The 17024-nt window shown below is 43.1% G+C and overlaps 1 protein-coding gene across 6 annotated transcripts in view; it reads left to right on the forward strand.

The window, feature by feature from the left end:
- The window catches only part of Cpne4 (copine 4), a 592536-nt gene that overhangs the window by 373921 nt on the left and 201591 nt on the right, over nucleotides 1-17024 (forward strand). The window lies entirely within an intron of this gene.

The raw sequence follows: 17024 nt of genomic DNA on the forward strand, positions 1-17024 counted from the left end.
TCTCTTAAATGGGAAGAACTTGGATTTGATGCAAGGAGGTCTTGGTAACCAGGGGAAAGACAAGATTAGACGTGTGCATTAGAAAGAGCACTTTAGCATGAAGTACTTTAGCTCATGAAGGATGCATGAAAGAGGTTAGACATGAATGGGGAAACCACTTCGTGCAGTAGCAAAGAGATGAGGAGGCAGTGACAGAGTCTGAGAAGAGGCTGCCCAGAGGACCAGTGTGCAGTCAATAAGCCTGGGAGACTGGGGGCGGGGGCAGTGTCTGCTGGATAATGAAGCACACTTTGGCTGTCCATGAGGGGAATCGTACAAGGAAGATAAGAGAAATCATACTGTGGTGTCTACCTGTAATTAAGCTCAGGATGATTATACAGAAAATAAGGGGTTGCGAATGGCAGCTGCTCACGTGAGTCTGGGGCAGATGATGTAGATTCAGCAGGTGACTTCCGATGAATGATAATAAATAGTATAAAAATGGTTAGCAAGGCAGGTAATGCATATTTTCATTTTTAGAAGGAAATCTATTGAACATGTTGTATGAACATCAAATCAAAGGATTTTTTAACTTTGAATTTTAAGGCCATCTTTCTTCCTTGCCTTTCAAATAAGAGTGTGAACTTGGTTTTGTACTAAAATTAACAACAAAAGCATTTGCTGGTTGTTTTCTGCATGTAGAGTATCAGTCCAGATAAGTGTATTTGTCCTGAGCTTTGGGAAGGACAGGCAGGACTCACTTACCTTCCACAACTTCACAGATTGGAACCAGGGCATAAACGGGAACTTTTCTCTCTTTTTCAAAATTGCTTCTCTCTCTAAAATGACCAAACAAAAAGAAAAACCAACAATATGCCTCTTCTTGGTACCTGTAGTGGTGAATCTTTATCCTATGTGTCCTGTGTAGCTAACACAGGCAAGAAATGGCTAGATGTCAAATATCCCTGGGAGTAACCGAACCAGTGTCCCAGATGTGGCTTCGTAAGGTTCATGTCTAAGCATTGTGGTGCTTAATGGTCTCTTACAGGTCTTAGACAGATTCCAGTCAGTACTCTTGGGGTATTTTCCCAGAGGCAAATTCCTTCCACTATTTAAGCCTCAGTTTCCTCATTTACAAATGGAGAGAGTCTTAGTGATAACCCCAAAGAATATTGTGAGGGTTGGAATGGGGGCTAGCTCAGTTGGTAAAGTACTTACCATGCAAGCACAAAGACCTGTATTTGATCCCCAGAACCCATTTTTTAAAAGATCTGAGTGTCAGTGGTTAAGAGCACTGACTGCTTTTGCAGAGGACGCAGGCTCAATTCCCAGCATTCACATGGTAGCTAACAGCCATCTATAACTCCAGTTTCAGGGATCCAACTCCCTCTTCTGTCCTCTATAGGCACTGCACAATACAGGTGCCCTTACACACATATAGACAATACACTCATACACATAAAATTAAAAAATAAATAAAAAAATATTTTTAAAAGATCTGAGCATGGGGACACACGCTTACCATCTTCACACTGGAGAGGGGGAGACAAGGTCCCTGAAGCTCACTAGCCAGTCAGCCTAGCTAGCCTCATTAGTGAGCTTCAGATCAGTTGAGAGACCCTATCTCAAAAATATAAGGTGGGTAGTGCCTGAGTAATGACATCTTAGGCTATCCTCTGGCCTCTAAATACATGGGCACGCATTTACACAAACACCAACACACATATGTGCCTGTGTACTGGCACACATGTGTGCACCTGCACACACACACACATGCACTGGGATAGTGCATTGGGATAGTGCATATAAAATGCTAGGCCAACCTAGGGTAGAGGGCATAGAGGAGACACTCGGGATGGTATTGGAAGCTGTGTGGGAGCCATTTTTCATGTGGAGAGGATATAGGGGATGGTGATAAGAATAAGCATTGTTTTCAGAGCAAAGGAAGAATTATAAAAGGTGAATATGTCCCGGGCAACCAGTAATATTGAATATATAAGTTTGCCTTGTTTGTTAATTGAGTCAAAGGATTCAAAGCATACACTTGCTCATGCAAATGCATGCCCTGGCATGTAATTCTTCTTTGGATACTTTATGTGAAAAAAATGGTTTTAAATCAGATCTCAGAAATAATCTGGGTAAGTATTACACCCTTTATCTTGTTACAACCGAGGCCCACAAGGAGAGATAGAGGAAGTCACGTGCTCAGAGCCTGTCTCCACTGGGTTTCTGCAGGTGCTCTTTCTTGCTCTGTCTGAGTTTGCCTCTTGTCCACTCTGCCTTGGGAAGCAGCAGGACTCTTGGCTTAGAAAAGGAAAGTAGCAGCCATCAGCATGCTGGGAATTGGAATTAGCTGTGTAGTTGGTAGTTGGTCCAAGCACAGAAAGTACCTTGGTCTTCAGCAAGAATGCCAAGTGAAGCCAAGAAAGGTTCATGTCCTCAGAGAGGCAGAACTGTATGGCAGATGGGAGGGGGGGGGCGCGTCATCAGGACACAAAGTGATCTGAACGCTGTGCTTTCCTTCTGGGTGAGCTTGGAGACCATCCTTGGATTTCTCTTAGCCAGACAAGCAGCTAAGCCCCTGTTGTGCTATACAGGGTGTACTCCGGGAGAGATAGGCTCCTTCTCCACCTAGAATGGCAGCTGTTCTCCTTCCTCTCCTTCCTCTGCTGCCTGCTTTTCCTCTCTCACTGCTTATTAACTCCCCCCATATTTCCATCCTTTACCCACCAAAGACCATGGCCCCCCAGCCATAAACAATTAAAATGACTTCCTCAGGGTGCTGGGTGAGGCAGTTGCCATAACTCATTTGGCTTACTTAGTAGAGGGGCATACTACCATTATTGACATTTACAGTTGGGAAAACTAAGGCCAAGTAAGACAGCTTTCTCTGGAGTTCCCCTATCTCTGCGTCCTGAAGGGACTACCACATCCAGCCCACATTTATGTGGGTTTCTTGGGATCTGAACTCTGGCCCTCACACTTGCATGACAAGATCTTTGACCACTGAGTCATCTCCCCAGACCATCACTGACATTTTAAATGTGGGTTCTAGAGTCCACATTTACCAACTGAGTTATCCCCGATCCCAGTTCTTGGTGGAGATATTGGCTGCGGCAGTTTGTTTCTCTCATTCATTAAATAGAGTCAAGTGGACCTATTATGCAGACAATTCTGTTTCCTTCCTGCCACTGATAGATGTCTAGATTACATCAGCTTGCTGGCCCTTAAGATGATCAGTAGATCTCAAATTGTCACAATCGACAGGAATTTGGTCTAGGATCAGAATGGCCCCAATTAGTGGACACCAAAAAGTATCCTCTGAACTCACAGCAAGATTCCATAGTTAACATCTGGCATAACACCTAATACTTTAGCGCCTTAAAATTGTTGGCCCAGGAAGTTAGATTTACACATTCCAGAAGCAACTCATTTCCTTTCTGCTTCTCGGAGGAAAAGCCTTGCCTGACTTTGCAGAATTACTGCAGTGGCAACAGCGTACATGGTAGATGATGTCACAGGTAAGCCACATCATTTCAGCTCCCCTGGACGAGCTGAGGAACCCAGGAGGCACTGCTGCTCACTACAGGTGATGTTCTGTTCATGGAGGGCGATTCAAAGAGAGTTCTTGAGGATGAGCAAACCCCCACTTCTCCAAGGAGAATAAAATCCTTACCTATTGCTTTACTAGCTTTTTCAGGCTGGTGGCCTTAAATTCAGATCCTAGGAAAATCTGCTTTCCCCAGAGTTCTCTTTTTATACCTTTAAACCTCCTTTAGGGGATCCTAGATTGGACTCATATGCTCTACATCTTGGGTCTGCCACCAACTCCCTGTGTGACTTTGGGCAATTTTCTTAACTGCTCTATGATCTATATATCATAGACTTCATTCATCTTTTGAGGAGGTTTTAAAGTAATTCATTTCTAGGTTCCTTCCCGTTCTGAGAGTCAGTGGTTTTTTCACTCATTTCTTTACCTTTCATCTCTCAGAGTTGAAGCATCATTTTCTATACTCCTGTTCTTTTGCAAGATGCTCTACCCAGTCTCCCCGAACACTACCATATACTGCACACATACCCTTCTCATCCCATCTGTGACTTAGCATTTCCCTCAGTCACAGATGGTATTGTTCAACCTTAGCACCCCATCTTCCCCAGGGAAAGCAACCCTTGTGCCTATTTAATTTTAAAGACACTATTAACAAGATATATTCAGAAGGCATTTAATCAGGCTTGTGTTTATGGGCCCTGCTTCACGTTCATTTACAGTTATTTGGTACCTGTCTTAGCCTTGTACTGATGCAGAGGAGGAAGGCAGGAAAGCTGGGATAGAACGACAGTTTGCAGGGACCAATTCTGTACAAAAATCTTTTTCTGCATGTACTAAAAATGAAAATGTAAACTATTTACAAAGCTTTCTACAATTACGTTAAATCTTGTGAAGATGTCTGATTTTTTTAAACCTATGTATGAAATTTAGTTAATGATGATCTTGAACTTTTCTGAATGTCAAACATGGTCATAAGAAGAGTAAGCATTCACTTATATTCTCTTCCAAAGTGGTGAGAAAAATATGGTAATAATTGTTTAGGTTCCCATTTCTTCAAAGGACAAAGGCCTGGGAAGATATTTATAAGCGCTAACAGTGATGGTATCTAGGTTAGGGGGTTATGGGTGACCTGTAGTGTCACAATTGTGTTATTTCCTAAAAGGCATATGTATCATACATACAATTAAAAAATACAATGAAGGGGCTAAGGAGTCAGTAAAGAGTTTGTCACGCAAGTATGATGACCTGAGTTTGGATTCCCAGAGAGCACATAAAAGCCAGGTTCATTGGAGTGTATCTGCATTCTCAGCACAGGGGAGGTAGAGACAGGAGATCCCTGAAGCTCACTGGCCAGCCATTCCAGCCAAACAGCAAGCTCCAGCTTCAGTGAGAGGCCCTGATTCAAAACTAAGGTGAAGAACAATTGAACAAGACACCTGGCATCAACCTCTGGCTTCCACATGCATGTACGCACACAGACATGCACCTACCTGCACAAGCACACATACACCCATATACCACACATACAAAGAAATGATGGAATATTAGTAAAAACATCATACTCACAAATAAGTACTCACAACAGGGAGACCCTGTCTCAAAAAGACAAAAAAAAAAAAAAAAAAAAAAGCCAGGGGGGGTGGCGCACACCTTTAATCCTAGCACTTGGGAGGCAGAGGCAGGTGGATCTTTGTGAGTTCGAGGCCAGCCTGATCTACCCAGTGAGTTCCAGGACAGCTGAGGCTACAGGGAGACCCTGTCTCAAAAAGACAAAAAACAAAACAAAACAAAGAAACCAATAAGTACTCACAATTAAGCAAAGGAGGAAGGAACATACATGATAAAGATTCTTTTTTAATATTTTATTTATTATTTTTGTTTTACGTGTATGAGTGTATTGCCTGAATGTAAGTGCACCCAAGTCATGCAATGCATGCAGAGGTCAGAAGAGGGCATTGGATCCCCTAGAACTGGAGTTACAGACAGTTGTTAACAACCATGTGGGTGCTGGGAACCAAACCCGTGTCCTCTGCAAGAGCAGCCAGTGCTCTTAAACACTGAGCCATCTTTCCAGCCCCAATTATCAAGATTCTTAAACCTATACAACCCTACACAATTGAGTGCCCACATATATGCAAACACACACACACACACACACACACACACACACACACACACACGAGTCTTGAACTCTTGAAGAATTTTTAATAGTCATGCGTTTCAACCCTGGAAATTGTAAGAAAACCTCTTGAGAAAAGTATTTGCTAAGGTTCTGGAGAAATCATCTACAGGTGCTTCCGAGAAAACCTTGGTCCCCATCCCTCAGCCCATGGGAAGCAGAGTTGGCCTGGCTAATCTGATTCTGATCTTTCGCAGTATTATTTTTGATTGCCAAAGAGACCTGGGAAGTCTTGAAGTACTAATAACAAACAATACTAAACAACTTCAAGAAGAACCATTGGATGTGTAAGAGGTTTTGAGGCTCTCCCAAAGCCTAGCATCTCCAGTTGTAAAAGATAATATTTGTATTTTGAATTAATCTAATAAAGTTTAGAAGGTGGAAACATATACCTGCTCAGTTTGCAAAGTCATTCCCATGAGTCTTAGATTCAGATCCAAGGACAAAATGAGGCCGGGTAGGAATTAATTAGCTTTGTTTTGCATGGAACACAGGCCTCTGGGATTTCTCTGTGCACCCGCACAGGTCAGCCAAGGTGCGCACTCCCGAGTCCCAATTCCTGGAGGCCCAAGTGAGCTGATTACTGTGCCCAATTCCTGCTTCTTTAGTATCTGCACACCTGGAGGCTCAGGCAAGGGCATTTGACCTCACCAGTCATAGGAACAAAGGAGCAGAAATCCTACAAACCTCTCTCCCCTCCATTGAAATTCAAAGCAAGAAATCTGCTGTTACAGTTAATTTGCTGACAGGGCCTCAGTGGAATCACACAGCTTAGAACTGATGAGACAAAGGCAGGGCTGAATTTAGACCCACTAGCAAAGCAGGCCTCTTGGCTCCCTGGTGCTCCTGGCCTCTCCCTAACACTTCCATGGAGCGGGATTATGCTCTTTCATGTCAGGTATCCTCATAACAAGAGAGAGGGCAGCTTGTGATTCCATGTACCCAGGTCATCCTAGCTTAGACCCATTGTCTTGCTATAATTATTCGTACCATCTCCTCTACTTTCAAAAGTGCCCCAGTTTGGACAATATATTCTTATGGTCACTTCATAATAAGTCACTTTCATAGCTAACATTTACAAGAGCTGATCTTAGGTCAGGCATTTATGAGCTTAATGCTATTAATGATATCATCATCATCGCCACCACCACCATTGACATCATCACCACCATCAGTCATCATCACCATCATTATAACCGTCATCACCACCACAACCATCATCATAACCATCATCATCACCACCACCATCACCATCACCACCACCATTGACATCATCACCACCATCAGTCATCATCACCATCATTATAACCGTCATCACCACCACAACCATCATCATAACCATCACCATCACCACCACCATCACCATCACCACCACCATCACCATCACCACCACCATCAGCATGACCATCGGCATCATTCTTATCATCATCACTAGCACTAGGCAAAGATTACAAGCCTCCAAACTGATACAGCAAAAATCAACACCAACCATTGGGATTCACAGAATTCTAAGCTGTTCTGTCCCTATGCTGTACTACTTCTGGCCTTTTGTTTCACATACTTAATAAGAAAAGATCCCTTTAATATCCCCCCAAGTCTTTCCACTGACTTCCTCATAAGTGCCAAGAAGAAGACCAGTTTCCACAGAGCCATGTTGTCTGACAAATACTGTGTTAAATGAAAGCACCATTGTCTCCAGTTGGTAGATGAAGAGTAGGCCATGAGAGCTCAGTTCATACTCCCAAGATCACACTGAAAGCAGTTTGCATAGCTCGAATTCAAAACTAAGTTGAGCTGATCTCAACCTTCCCATTATATCACATGGCTCACCCAACTTAATGCAATTGTTACAATCCTTTGTAAATTTGAAACACAGGCTAGCGATCCTTCCTGAACGCTGCCACTGTGAAACTGCTCACAGAAGTCAAGCATGAGACACTCTTCCCCACAAGCTGATAAATTGACTTCCTGTGTCAATTTCTCCTAGCTCAAGGAGATCTATAACACCCAACCACAAGCAGATACTTCATTTGTGAATATTTATCAGAAATACTCCTTTTGAGCCTGGCATGGTGGGGCACTCCTTTAATCCAGCACTTGGGAGGCAAAGGCAGATCTCTGTGAGACTGAGGCCAGCCTGGTCTATAGTGAGTTCCAAGCCAGCTGGGGCCTGGAAGATCCTGTTTCAAAAAAAAAAAAAAGAAAGAAAGAAAGAAAGAAAGAAAGAAAGAATGAAAGAAAGAAAGAAAGAAAGAAAGAAAGAATGAAAGAAAGAAAGAAAGAAAGAAAGAAAGAAAGAAAGAAAGAAAGAAAGAAAGAAAGAAAGAAAGAAAGAAAGAAAGAAAGAAAGAAAGAAAGAAAGAAAGAAAGAAAGAAAGAAAGAAAGAAAGAATGAAAGAAAGAAAGAAAGAAAGAAAGAAAGAATGAAAGAAAGAAAGAAAGAAAGAAAGAAAGAATGAAAGAAAGAAAGAAAGAAAGAAAGAAAGAATGAAAGAAAGAAAGAAAGAAAGAAAGAAAGAATGAAAGAAAGAAAGAAAGAAAGAAAGAAAGAATGAAAGAAAGAAAGAAAGAAAGAAAGAAAGAATGAAAGAAAGAAAGAAAGAAAGAAAGAAAGGAAAAGAAAAAAAACAAACAAAACTGGAGCAGAGAATCTGGCTCTATGTATTATGGTCATATGCATCAGGATATGAAAATAGATATATAGTCATTCATCTCAGATGCAACAATAAACTTAATGAATGCTGACAAGAAAACCTAAACAGTAATACTTCTTCGAGGCTCTCTACTGAAAGCTTTGCACATATCTTCTCATTTAACCCTCACAGAACAACAGGGGGAGTGAGTGCCATTATTTCCTTGTCTGCTCTATACCTGAACATCAAAGATAGTTGCTTATATACACACTATTTTCAAGTTTAGGAGCCACGATTTAAACCTAGGCCTCTGACTCTTAAACCAGACCTATGTCTCAACTACCAAGCAATTCTGTACCTGGGCTAGAATTTTCACCTTCCTTGGCAGCCTTTTGACACAAAATCTAGAAAACAGCCGATCCCTAGGAAAGAACATCTGCAAAGCCTATGCCATGTGCAGTCCTTGGGATGAGAGCTTTAAGTCTCCAGGATCGCAGGTTCCTCAGCCACCAAGCTGTGACAACTTCTGAATCTCTTGTTATCAGGCACTGAACCCCAGGCTCTTGCTCCAAATACCCAAGAACTTCTTCCACACAGCATCTGTTCAAGTCAAGAAAGATTGTCCATCTTTCCAATGAGCATTTTTAAGAAATGGCACTATTGTTTTACTAGATGTAAAGGGAATATAGGCTCATGGTTAAAAATTACTATGAAATATAAAGTAAAAAAATCACCCTTCCTCTGACCACTGAGATAATTATTAAACATGGCAACACATTATAGATATTTTAATGATGTATATACTCACAACTTCTCAAGAAACACTTAATCACTTATATGTACGTTTTATTGCTGGTTTTTGTTTTGTTTTTGTGATGCGTTCTCACATATCCCTGACTGACTTCAAACTCACTATGAGGCTGAAAATGATCTTGATCTTTACAGTGCCAGGTTTTGAGCGAGGGCTTTATGCTAGGCATGTACTCTGCCTGTTGAACTATATCCATAGGCCTTGTTGCTTGCTTTTTTACATAAAAATATATTGTGAAGCTCTTTCAGTGTGAATGCACACGCTTTTGCATCATTTATTTTAAGGGCTATATAGTATTTCTTAGTAGCAAAATTCATGTATTGTGTTCTGTTACAGAAGTTAGAGTGTTAGGTGTTTCCAGTTTTCTTTTTTTAAATATTTTATTTGTTATTTTTATTTTTTTCAATGTGTATGAGTGTATTGCCTGCATGTAGGTAAGTGCACCCATGTCGTGCAGTGCTCGTGGAGGACAGAAGAGGTTGGCAGATCCCCTGGAACTGGAGTTATGGACAGTTGTTAGCTGCCATGTGGGTGCTGGGATTCAAACCCGGTTCTGCAAGAACAGCCAGTGTATTTAACTGCTGAGCCATCTCTCCAGCCCAGTTTTGTTTAATTATAGAGAACAGCTGGATGAGAATCCTCTAACATGTACCTTTTGGGCCCTGGACAATGGTTTTCTTCTAGAATAAGTTAACTGGAATATTTGGGTACAGATTTTAAAGTCATTGGCATAAATTGTTGATGTTACATACAGAGACTTTGTAGCAACTTTACACATCCCTGCTGTGTGTGCAATGATACTACTCTCTTTGCTGCATCCTCAGAAGACAGCCCCTGCCCTCAATTAAATGCTGCCCTGAGAGCCTGTTCTAGCCCCAGCTGAGCAGGGAGAAGACAGAAGGCTAAATGTCATTCCTCTGTTACCCAGACGTTGATCCTCCACTGAAGGGTTTGTTCAAGGGTTGAGGATAGACTGAAGCAAGTCCACACTGCTGAGGGGCTCATCCTGGAAGGCTGCCTGGCACTCCGCCCTTCATAAACCCCTATTTAGTTCCCCTTCATACACCCCTATTTACTCCTGCCTTCCCGTTCATCATCCTTGTGTTAGAGACTTCCAAGTCAGGACTCTTTGAGAGCCAAAGTCTCCTATCCAACAATATAGATAGTGACTCCACTTGATGGCTCACAGACATCTCAAGAGTCAACAGCCCCAAATCAAGGTTACGGCCTCCCTTGCTTTCTCCAGGGTCCCTTCCCTCCACCTCTCCTTCTGTGGGGCCCAGTCAGTGAATGGCACCTTTATCCTCCCAGATGCTGGAGAGCTGAAGCCCGGGAGCCTTCCTCACACCTCAGTCTCCTAGCCTACCTACTATTCAGTGATGAAGCCCCATCCAGCCAGTGTCTTCAGCGCTTCTAACAACTCTTTCTGCCCTTCTATGGCCAGGCCCCAGTCCAAGTCAATAGATGACTATAATTAACTCTAAGTGGGAGTTGATTGGATGGAACTGAAAGGAGGAGAAAAGTAGCAATTTCTAAGCACCTGTGTATGCCTGATTCTGAAGTTTGGGATGCACACAAGAAATCTATGCAGTACGTGATATTATCACAGATATTATCACAGATCAGGAAACAGGTATAATGAAGCTGCTTAAGGTCACATGCTTGGGCTGGCCTCCAGCACCTCCTGTGTGATTCCTGCTCAAGATCCTACAGCAACACTGAGTCTGTCATTCACCTGTGGCATAGGAGTCCAGTTGTTCGAGTGTGGACCATGCAACTGGAATATCTGGATTCAGATCCCAGATCTACTTCCTGTCTGTGGAAGTCTGAGTAGTGACCTAGCCTTTCCACTAAGGGCTAAATGGCAGCTCTTAAAAGTTGGGCCCAAGTCCTGTGAATATGATCTTAATTATAAAAAGCCTTTTTAGAGCCGGGCGTGGTGGCGCACGCTTGTAGTCCCAGCGCTTGGGAGGCAGAGGCAGGCGGATTTCTGTGAGTTCAAGGCCAGCCTGGTCTAAACAGTGAGTGCCAGGACAGCTGGGGCTACAGGGAGACCGTGCTTCAAAAAAGACGAAAAAAAAAAAATGCTTTATAGAGCCAAGTGAAAGAGCTCAAGATAAGGAGATCTGGTGTTAGCCAGGCATGTCCCAAATCTAGCAGCAAGAACCCTTGTGAGAGACACAAGGCAAGGCAAGGGCCACCTGAAGCAGACAGAGTGAAGCAGCCATAAGCATTCGGGCAGCCACCAGAAGCCGAGGAAATAAGATTCAGGATGGCTCCAGATCCCCCAAAAGACAGCATGGCCCTGCCAATCCCTTGATTGCAGATTCTGCCCTCCAGAGCCCCAAGAAAGTAATTTTCTCTTGTTTTACGCTTCCAAGTGTGTAGCCCTTTGTTACAGCAGTCTTAGCAATAATACACTTTCCACACCTCCGTTTTCTCATGTGCTCATGAGTGTGTAACAGAGCTTCATAGGGCTGCCATGAGAATTAGCCAAACAATGCCCAGAAGGCACTTTATAGCAGCAGCTGCCTCATAGGGCTCTCTAGTAGCATTTCTTATGACTCTTAAATAGTGGTATGACCTTTAGCTGATAATAATATAGTCTGCCTCAAAACTGAGCTAGCATCTTTCATTTCAAACTGGTCACAGGATCCCCTCCACCACCCCCTAGTCTATGGACTACTGATATTTGATTGTTAGCCTCACCACACACTGCAGACAAGCCACAACCTACAAACACAGTGGCTGAAAAGTTGCTGTGTGCCCTTGACCAGGTGGAATGTACTGGCCTGGACCTTGGGCTACGTAAAGCACATCAGTCTTCTTTCTCCTGATTGCTCTACGGATGGCTGTGGGTTGGGGTGAGGGGGCAGGCGACCTCTGATTAGTCAATACATTGCTAAACTGAATTATCTGGGATGGTGATGGGGTCTTTAACCAAATCATGAAGGAAAGGGACAGTAATCAATGTACAGAAGGATTTAAGCACTAAATCCTTTCCCCCTCTCAGAAACTCTCCCTTCACTCCAACTCTTGTTAAGGAAGCCAGAGAAAGGGTAAAAGCCTGTAATTGTACTGAAGTAATATAAATCCTGCTTAAATAGAGGACTTAAGACAGAAAGCTCAAACCTGTAGATCACACACTGGTCTCCTCACCTGTGCTATCATTCTGAATCCTTCTCCCTAGGAAGGCTGAGGACTGAACCAAGTTTGAGAGAAATGTAAGCAGACAGGCATGCTACCTATCCCCTGCATGCCTAAGGAAACTTCAGTATTCTCTTTCTAGCCCTGCCTGGTGATACAGACCCGTAATCCCAGCTACTCAGGAGGCTGAGGGAGGAGGCTCTCTAGTACTAAGCCTGCTTGAGTTACCGTGGCTTCAAGGTCAGCCTAGGCAACTTAGTGAGAACCTGTCTTAAGGTAAAATGTGGGGGGGTCAGGGGGAAGAAGGGGCTGGCAATACAACTTAATGGTAGAGGCTTAGTTTTAATCCTTAATACCGACAGGGGTGGGGTGGGGAGAGAATAGTGCCTTTCTTAACTCCTACAACCTTTTTTCATTGGTAAAACTCCAGCAGAAAAGATCAGTTTAAAACCCTTTTTATAGTATAGAGTCTCCGCTGGACCAAGTGGCACATGCCTTAAATCCCAGCACTTGGGATGCTGAGGCAAGCAGATCTTTATGAGACCAATCTGGTCTACATAGTGAGTTCTAGGCCAGCTGGGGCTACAGGGAAACCTGTATTTTATTGTATTATTTTATTTTATTTATTGTTTCTGTTTTTTGCTTGTTTTAGACAGGGCCTCCCTGTAATTCTAGCTGGCCTGGAATTTGCTATATAGACCAAGCTGGCCTCCAGCTCACAGACATCCGCTTGCCTCTGCTTCCTCAGTGCTGGGATTAAAGGTGTGTACCACCTGTACATGGTAAGAGTATATTTCTAGTAACCTCTCTGGCCATGCTGTTGCTGCTACAGCTGCTGTTGCTGCTGCTAATGCTGGGGGGTACCAGATTGCCTATCACAGGAACTCTCCCTAACTTCTAAAGTAGACCTTGAAAAATGAAAAGCGTCTGTTAATCAAAGGAAGAAATTCCTACTTTTCTACATACAGGAAACAGCATAAGAATCACAGATCATGTAGGATTCTTTAAAAAAAATTTTAATTATATTTTAAGTTTCTCTTTATTTGTGGTACTTTTGACCAGCAAAAGTTCCCAGGGGTGACTCTGTGCTCAGGAAAGATTGAAGTCAGCAGTGAGCCCAGGATGTCCAGGAAATGGAGGCAAAATACCAATGAATGTGTTCTCATGTACCTACCTTGAGTTGGTCTAGGTTGGACCAGGTGAAGTGATATTGCCCAGATGTCTGGGTGTGTGGTATGGCAAGAGGAAGTTTTCCTAAAATCAGACATTGCTGAATGCCTTTCTGGAACTTTGAACCCAATCTTGGGATAAGTCCATCTGGTACCAGTCTCCTGTGCCTACTGTTTCAAATGATCACCCACTTGGTGGCATGAAGCAAAGAAATCTCTCTCCTACCATTTCAAGGATGGAAGACTTAGTTCAAGATTGGGCAGGATCTCGACCCTCCAGCAGCTGTAGGGGAGGATTCTTCCCTTACCTCTTCCTCCCGTGCTTGGCTGCTTTGCTGCTTGTCTTGTGGCCACATCGTTCAGAGCATCCAGCATCTTCACATCTCTCTTTACCTCTTGTCTTTTTAAAAATATTTTATTATTTTCATTTTATGTGTATGAGTGTATTGCCTGCATGTATGTGAGTGCACCTGTGTCATGCGATGCCCCGGAGGTCAGAAGAGGGCTTCGGATTCCCCTGGAACTGGAGTTAAGGACGGTTCGTAGCTACCATGTGGGTGCTGGGAATTGAACCCCGGTCTTCTGCAAAAGCAGTCAGTGCTCTTAACTGCTATTTCTCCAGCCCCTACTCTGTCTTCTCTTAAATGTGCACCATCAGATCTCCCCACTGTGATTACACTTAGGGCCCAACTCATTAATCCAATGCAATGTCCTCATTTCAAGATCCGTAGCCTCACCCACATGCAAAGCTCTCTACCCATGTTTGTTTTGCATGCAAGGTGGTATACACAGTTTTGGTGAGTCTCGCCTGGGTGCCAGATGGAGCTAAGTGGTTATTTTTTAGCCTCCAGTGGCCAGTGTTGCTAAAGAGCCTCGAGTGCAGCATGAGGAAGAATTACAGGCGTCTGTTTGTCATTCAGACTCTCTCTGTTCCTCATATTCACATTTGTGTTTCACACTTGTTCCCAATGCCAGGAGCTCCATCCTTCCCTTTTGACTATCCACGTCTCTGCCAAGAGCCTTCAGGTCAAGAGCAATTTCTTCAGGAATACCTTCCCTGATCTTCTGGGTTGGACCAAGCCCTGTCACATGGGACAACTTTGCTTCTCTTTGCAGAGCTGGGATTTAAGTCATCATCTTATTCTCAACCAACATTCAGCTCTTCCTGACGTTCAGTAAAAGTCTTTTTGATGAAGGAAGAAATCTTGGTTTCAATTCTTACAAGAATTTTGTTGCTAGTCAGCTCAGATTGCATAACAAAATATCATAGATTCATAGTTTATTCTCTCAGTTCTAGAGGTGAGGAGTCCAAGATCAGTCCTAGCATGCAGACTTCTCAAGTCTTTCCCTCCGTGTGCATCCCTGAAGGAGAGGGAAGGAGCGACAGGGAAAGAAAAGGACAGGAGAGAAGAGAGAGGGAAGAAAGAAAGGGAAAGATCAGGGGGGAGGGAAAATCTGAACAGGAAGATCTCGTGTGTGCTCCTCTGTATCCACTTAGAAGGACACCAGTCTTATCAGATTAGGGCCCCACCCCTACGACTTCATTTAACCTTAATTATCTCTTTAAAGGCCCCATCTCCAAATCATCACATTGAAAGTTAAATTCAACATATGGATTTTGTGAGGGACACTGCTAAGTCCAGAATGCTAAATGACCTTAACTAAATCCTTAATTTCTCCCATCCTCCGTTTCCTTATCCTAGCTGCTTGGGGGACAGGAAAGAGCTTGATCACTAAGTGGCAAGAGATGGGATAACATAGCTGTGTGCCCCACCTATTTCCTGACACAGAAGAAGGGTCTTGGTATGTTCCGCTTGAAACAGGCACACCTGTAAGTCACTTGGGAGGCAAAAGATATACCCAGAGAAGAACAGAGAGGATAGGAGAGAGAAAGCGGCTGATGAATGAAGGGTGCATGATCTGCTAATTCACCTCTGCAAACAACTGGAGAATCTTGCTGGGGAAACTGGGGCATCTAGGTAGAAGAGAAGGCTCAGAGGCACCTAAGTGCTGAAACCTGGGAGTCTTTACACATCAAGGCTATCCACTATGGGAAGAGGTCTGCCCCTAAAGGGGGCTAGTCCTTCCCGCTTCCTGTTTCCTCTGCCTGTGGACAGGAGGCATGGATACCACAGAAAGCCTTCAGGCAGATAAATGGCTAGCGTGGCTGCAGGAAAATTGGCCAGCTACAGAAAAGGAGGGTCCAGGAGGTTCTAGGCAGGTTCCCTGTTTGCCTCAGGAAACTGTCAGGACACCTCGTTACTACTCTCTGTAGAAGTGATCCTCGTAATTGTAGAAGGAAACATTTAAGAACATGGAAAGCTGAAAAGAAGACAGCGCCAGGGATGGGGAGATGTCTCAGTGGTAAAGTACTTACTGCACCAGCATGAAGACAGGAGTTCAACTCCCAAAACCCATATAAAAGCTGGACATGGCGGCACAGGGCAATAACCCCAGTGCTGAGAAAGCAGACCTGGGTGGCGTCCTGACGCTCACTAGACAGATAGTCTAGCCATCAGCAAGCTCTGGGTTCAGTGAGAGACGCTGTCTCAAAAAATGACAAGATGGAGAGGAATTGAAAAAGATCCCCAGTGTGGACTTCTGGTCTACATGCACACATATGCACATGCACTCACACACATACATATAGGCACATTCACACATACAAAATGATAATATCCACTCTCCCCCATATTGATGCTGTACTCCCTGTCCCTGTGTTTTGTGCCTTAAATGGAAAACAAGACCTATGCATGTCCTCAGGGACTCACAACTAAAGCTCTAAATGTCTGAGGTTGACGTGTTAAATCTATTTTCATTCAGAAACTTCCAGATTTATTTCATTTAGTATGGACTTACCTTTTAATAACTAAAAATTTTATAATACATGCTTTGGAGATTATCAGTAAGGTTAATAAAGAAGTGATTCTAAAATACTGTAAATAGGACTTCAATTGGTTTCTTTCCACCCTTGAACACATAAAAAGTGTTCGGTTTTAAAGCAATTTATGAAAGGAATTCTGGGGACTGGAGAGATGGCTCAGAACTATGACCACTGCCTGCTCTTGCAGAGGACCCAGATTCAGTTCCCAGCACCCACATGGTAGCTAACAACCATCCCGGAACTCCCGTTCCAGGGAATCCAATGCCCTCTTCTGACCTCGATGGGCATTGCACAAGTGCACTTACATATATGTAGGTAATATACTCATATACATAAAATAAAAATAAATAAAATTTTTAAGAAGAATTCTGAGGATTTTTCATTAAAAACAATTTAATGGCAAATGAGTAGCTAGTCCCCAAAATGTCTAATTTTGAAGTACAACTTATTATACAGTTATAACAACACTGGCTAAAACATTTCTTGATTTCCTAGCTTTGTTCCTATTTTTTTAATTTTTAATAACTACATGATTAGAAGAAGCATTTCATTACAGCTTTAACATATTCAGTAACACGCACCAGAGCAAGAGTATCTCTCTTTCACGAGTGGGTGCAAGTTTCTAGGTTCACAGTTGAGTTAATACAGTTATACAATATTGAACTCAGTATA

This window comes from Nannospalax galili, unplaced genomic scaffold, assembly GCF_000622305.1.
Source record: "Nannospalax galili isolate Female #2095 unplaced genomic scaffold, S.galili_v1.0 scaffold369, whole genome shotgun sequence".
Classification (NCBI taxonomy): domain Eukaryota; kingdom Metazoa; phylum Chordata; class Mammalia; order Rodentia; family Spalacidae; genus Nannospalax; species Nannospalax galili.